We start from the raw sequence: 6,359 nt of genomic DNA on the forward strand, positions 1-6,359 counted from the left end.
AAGGGGAAGTGTGCAAACACTATTTCTCTCTCACCACCAAACTGGCCCATTTCCCATCTGTTTTTACCTTAATGGCCTTTGTGGTCTCCAGTGGTTGCTCAGGAGGGATTCCCACCTCCCTCTCCCTTGGCAGCTGTTGAATGAAATACATATCTCTATCTGCAATAGGGATGTGTTTGATGCAGCTTCCAATTACCTAACCTTCCACCTGGGGAGACAGAGAGGCAAAACACCATGTGAGTAACTCCAGGAGGAAAGCCCTCCCTGGACTGTAAGTTAGACTCCTGCCCCCACCTGCCCTGGCAATGCAAGCATTTACTGAATCTCCACTCTGTGCAAAGCTCAGGACTGGGGGAGGGGGAATAAAATGACCATGCATGCAATTCCATTAGGAGAACCTGAGATGCTCTGTAAGCAAAGTGGCCTTTCCATTAGGAATGTGAAGAGAAAACCACAGAAGGCAGTTAATTTCCAAAATGCTGCTGTCTGTCCGAACAATGGGTCATTTTATTGTTCCTCTAACAAAAAGGAAAAAGTTTTAACTATTAATTTTATAAACATTTTTATTGAGTTATAGGCATTTTACAATGTTTTGTCAAATTCCAGTGTAGAGCACAATTTTTCAGTTATACATGAACATATATATATTCATTGTCACATTTTTTTTTTGCTGTTTAACTATTAATTTTTAAACCAACTACAAATTGGCTTGCACTTAAAAGTCAACCACCTGGTTAGCATGCAGGACTTAGAGTGTGACAACCTGGACTCAGATCCTGGTTCCACATCTGTGGGCAGAGTAACCATGGCCACATCTGTTAACACATATGTTTCAGCCTTGGCACCTTCACCCATCATATGCGGTGAGTGGGTGCACAGAAGAGACCCAGTGACAGACAGCGGGTCAAGTACACAGCATGGTTTAGGCATGCATTAAAGACTCAATAACCGATCTGCTCACTCTAGTAAGAGCTGCACTTGGTAGGAAGGAACAGTCTGGCAGGTACCCCTCAACCCTATGCTATGTGAGATCCATGCTGGGGGGAGTTTGGATCCACTCACCCAGCTGCCCTCCCGGACCAGTGACCAGGCTGTCAGCCATCACCAGCAGGAGAGGGCCAGGAGCTGCTGTGTGGTCCCAGGTCCTCACCAGCCCCCTGGGGTGCCACTCAACATGCAGGCCACAGGCTGGGAAGGTCCAGCTCATGCTGGTGGGAGTAGCTGTGCAGAGTGGACAATGTCCCCACCTGCACCAGGTAGAGGAGGCACTCTGAGCTCCCTGATGTCACTGGCTGCTTGTCACACACTCATGGAGACAGAAGGCTGGAGCAAATCCTCATCCATCTGACAGATGGATCAGTTCCACTATGTACAAGCACAGTTACCACTGAAGTTGCAAGAACAGGTGACTGAATTCCTCTTATGTCTTCTGAGGTGCCCAACTTCTAGAAGTGAGAGAGTGTGTAGCCTTTCTCATGAGCCCAAGCCAATTGTAAAATATTTAAGATCAAGATAAAAGATATGTACACATTATTAAAATAAAAAAATCATAAGAACAGTAGCTCTCACAAACAGAAACTATTCACAATTTCTATACTCAATACATTACATATAACATTTTCTAAAATTAATTCAACCCATGTTGAGTATCAGCTTCATCACAGATTAAATATATTAAAACAAACCACAGCCAATGGTAGGAAAACAAGTAAGTGAGTTGTGCTACACCCACATGATGGGCTGTCAGGTAGTTACTAAATATCTTTCCACAGAGTATTTAACCATAAAGATACATCAGGGATAAGTCAATATGCAAAATACAACCTCAGGAGCACATTGTACAATTAGCACATGAAATCAGATGGAGGGTATCCCAACTGTGCTTAAAATGTGTGTTGTTTGTCTAAGAAAAAGAGCTCAGTAGACTATACCAAAAAAGTGTGGCACAGTCCTCTGGGCAGGTTTGTGGGTCATTCTATTTTCTTCTTTACATTTCTCCATTTTACCTAAATTTTGTACAGTAAATGTAATTTTTATAAATAGGGGGAAAAAACTGCATTAAGAAACAGAGAAAAATTTGAACAACAACTTTCTCTGTGGGCCTGCACGTAGTGTGAAACTTGTTTCAGATGCACAGGGGAGGCCAGGAAGCAGACCCACAGGCACAGGCCCTGACCTTGGCCTGCACTGACCTCTGAGGACGTGACCTCAGAGAGGAGCCAGGCAGTACCACACAGCAAGTGGCACCTAAACACCTCACACCCAGGAGGGGGCAGTGTTCCGAGACTGGATGAAGGGGCTGCGAGCACAGAGCATGCTCTGCAGGCCTCCTGCCTCTCCTCAACCCCGGGCAAAGGGGACACTGGCAGGGTGCAATGACAGAGGGGAAAGATTTGGCTTTTTCCTCCTGACTGTAGACACATCAGCCTCCCCCTGCAGTGATTTCTGAACTTTGAGGTATTAAAGCACCAGCATATTAGTACATCATCTCTGCAATGTCCTGAAATAAAACAGTGACTATTTTTAAATGAAATAAATGAATTGTTTTTTAAAAAAAACTAGTTTGCATTTTTTAAATTTGTCTTAGTTGATTTACAAAATTCTGTTAGTTTCCAGTGTATAGCATAGTGATTCATTTATTGCATTTTTAAAAGGAGCTTAGCACATAAACACACAAACCTATATTTGCACAAAAGATACTTGTAATACACAAAATAACAAACATTAGTATCAGGGGTTGCCTCCAAGAAGGGACGTGGAGAAGGAAAGGCAGGTCTGAATTCCCAATGTAACCCCCTCCAGATAGCTTCAATTTATTAAAAAAAAAAAAAACTTTAAATAATTCATTTAACTAGTCCATTGTACCAAATGTGTATGTATATATATATATATATATATATATATATATATATATATATATAGTCTCTTGAAGCCTGAATTAGAAATCACTTCTGTTATATTTTGAAAATTAAAACCAAAAAGTGACATTGCAGAGCATCCTACAAGTCAAGGTGAACAATCTCTCCTTCTTGGCTCTTAAAAAATTTTTAAAAAGCAAGAAACAAATCCTCTCCAGAGGATTGTCACAGAACACAAAATCATCCTCCAAATGTTCATGTGCCGCACCCACTGATATCCAGATTACAGTTCAGAATGAAAGTCAGGAAAGCCCTCTGGCAAAGTGACACCAGGCCCAAGCAGAGCCCCGGGACATCAGACGACTGCTGACACCAGACTGCACAAATCTGCTACTGCAAATTTCCAACTGCCAGTGCCACAGACACTAGGCATCTTCCACTTTCTCACACAACTGTGTTTAAAGGCTCTTGTTACCTTTGCTAAGTACAGGTATGTCTTCAAAAGTGGTGCTTTAATTAACAGAAGGGTTTTTCCTTTCACTGCTTCCTTCACCTCAAATCAGGTTAGGCCCACAGACAGAGCAGAACTCGGTGCCCTGCTGACCATTGGGATAGTGTGAGTGACCCCATCCCTGTTGTCAATGATGATTCCTGTTAATGTGTGTTCACCAACTTGTCATGATGTCCACTACACAGCTAAGGCCAGCACTGCCTTCACAAATACCACAGAGACCATCAGCATGGGGACTTTCTCAAGTGTTCCACAAGCCTATCTTCAGGTTGGAGCAATAAGCCCTTTCTTTCTTACTGAGACTGAATGAACTTTCCCTTTCCCTACCTTCCATCTTCCTCCCAAATCCAAATTCCAAAGTGGACAACTAACATGTAAATTCTGTGCACTTAATCTGGAGGAGTCAACTTCTCAGTAAGATAAATCAAAGCTTTGCAAAGAAAAGCCAGAGAGAAAGGAATTTTATTGTGGAATCAGGAGGTTTTAATTTCTAATCCACTGGTTCCCAGTGTGGGTCCACAGATGGATTGCAATAAGACTACTTGTGGGGACTTTAGAAAGACAAAATACTGGGCCTGGCACCCAGAAATTCTCATCTGGCAGAACCAGGATAGTGGTTCTCAACCAGGGGCAATTTTGCCCCCAAGGAGCACCTGGCAATATCTGGTGCCATTTCTCGCTGTCACACTTGAGGGAGGGGAGGCTGGTGGTGGTGCTTCCCCTGCTGGGCCAAGACCAGAGATGCTGCTAGACATCCAACACACAGCTCAGTACCCTCCCCTCCCCTGAGGACTGCCCGATCCAAAATTTTGAGGCTGGAAACCCGTGGTCTGATATAAATTCTGAGAATGTGTATTTTGAAAAAAACACTTTTGAGGAGACCTTGCTGCATAGATCACTTTGAGAACCACTGGGCCAGTGTTTCCTGAAGTGTCTCCTACTCCATGGAACAGAAACAGCTTAGGGGTGGGGGAATATTTCTGGTTAAATTTGGAAGTGGTGGAATAAACAGAGTTTTCTAATGTAGGCATTTTCAGAGCCTTTAAGACATCACTGTCTACTGAGAATCACCACACAGAGGACACAGCATGTGGAATCTTCCAAGTTAAACATCTATGCAACTCCTACTCTTTTTTCCTACAAGTAAGGGAATAGAATACGCAGGAAGCATTTTGGAAAACAATTTTATCATTTATTCCCCCAAATTTCAGTCAATTCCCTTATATAGAGGCAGATACATTACACCTAAAAACAACAAACCCCCCCACGAAGAACAAGCAGCTTCAGGGGAAGTTCTGCAAACTCATGGAACCACAGGAGCTCAGATCCACAAAGGGAAACCCTTGAAAGACATTTATTTTGTTTCATTTTGTTTTGTTTTAACAGATTCTACAGTATATTTTCTTTTTTATGATCAGAAGTAAAAGAAGCCAAAGAACCACACCTACATCTTGATCTTGTCTTCCTGAGGATACCTTAGATACTAATGAATGTAAACAGACAAAAGCTGGACAAACTCTACACCAGCAGTAAAAACATAAATCACAGAAATTGCTCTGTACAGTGTTTGAGCTCAGACCTGAATGGGATGAGTTCCTGTGCACTTGAGTGCATGGGAAAGGAAACCACACGACACAATCTTACAGAGGCCTCTAGAATCACCATTTCTTCCACATTAGACAACTAAGGTCACTTGGGAATCATGAAAGTCACTTGTCCTTACCTGAACTGCAATGTAGAGTCCCGGTACATTAAATAATTTGAACATAATTTCTGCAAGATATTCTTTATTTTCTGGTGTATTCAGAGGAGGTTCTGTCTGTAAGGAAATATTCACTATATTTAGTGTTCACCCAAATTTCATGTAATTACATCAGAACAGCAAAATGTTAATCTAAAAGCATGTTCATTAAGATGCTGTACAACTCCTTAATTTGACAGACAGAGTACACCCAGAGTGATTGATTAAACATATTTTGGCTGTGAGGTTTAAAATCTTTGAGAGAGTAAAGCCTCTCTAAACACTTCTGCTCTTACTAATCCACCCCAAAACAAGAACAAGCTACAGAAAAGGAAACTCCACCTCGGATAACAGAACACCCAAACACCGTGAATCTGAAGAGACATGCACTGAGCTGCCAAGGGCAATAACAGCCCCACTGAGACCAGATGAGTGAGGACATAGAAAGAGAACACCAGTGACTTCAGATACCAGGCAATATCCAGTTCTCCAGAGAAGAGTAAAAGCAGAGAGCCCTTGCTTGGAGTCAGAGCAGTCTGAGCAGCACAGCTGCAGGAGCCTCGCTCCCCAGGTCGCTCCCCTCAGAGCACAGGTGGCAAGGTGAGAAGTTACACCTCCACCATCTGCTGTGAGAAAGACAAGCCTGGGACAGAATCTGCTTCAGCCAGACACTGCCCACCACCCAGCCTAAACCAGACACACAGCCAGTTCAGAAAGAGCTCCCCTCACTCAAAGATGAGGAAAGAACACAAAAAGACTAGCCAAACATCAAATAAAAACACTCATAGAAAAAGAGAGTGGAGAGAGAAAATAGGAAAAAACAAATGGCAGATAAAAAACATGTACCCAGGAAAATATAAAAATAAAGCAGATGAATATCATGACATAGATATCCGAGTTTTTTAAAATGTCTATTTAAAATAATAACTATTATCTAATAGGAGGAAATTAACAGGATTACAGAAAGATAAAAATAAATAAAACTGCTTTTTGTCATTCAGCAATATGTTGAACATTTTTCCATGTTAATAAATATGGATTTACATCACATATTTAAGCTAGGGAAAAAAAGAGAGAGAAAAGGAGAAAAAAAAAAACAAAGAAAGGAAAAAAAATCTAGGCCTTTTGGCAAAAAAATAAATAAATAAAAATCCACATTACCCTTTGTTATATACTGAGCTGTGTGTCCCAAAACTCTTATGCTGAAGCTGCAACCCTCAGGTGACTGTGTTTGGAGATGAAGCCCCTA

The sequence above is a fragment of the Camelus bactrianus genome, chromosome 7, assembly GCF_048773025.1.
Source record: "Camelus bactrianus isolate YW-2024 breed Bactrian camel chromosome 7, ASM4877302v1, whole genome shotgun sequence".
Taxonomy (NCBI): domain Eukaryota; kingdom Metazoa; phylum Chordata; class Mammalia; order Artiodactyla; family Camelidae; genus Camelus; species Camelus bactrianus.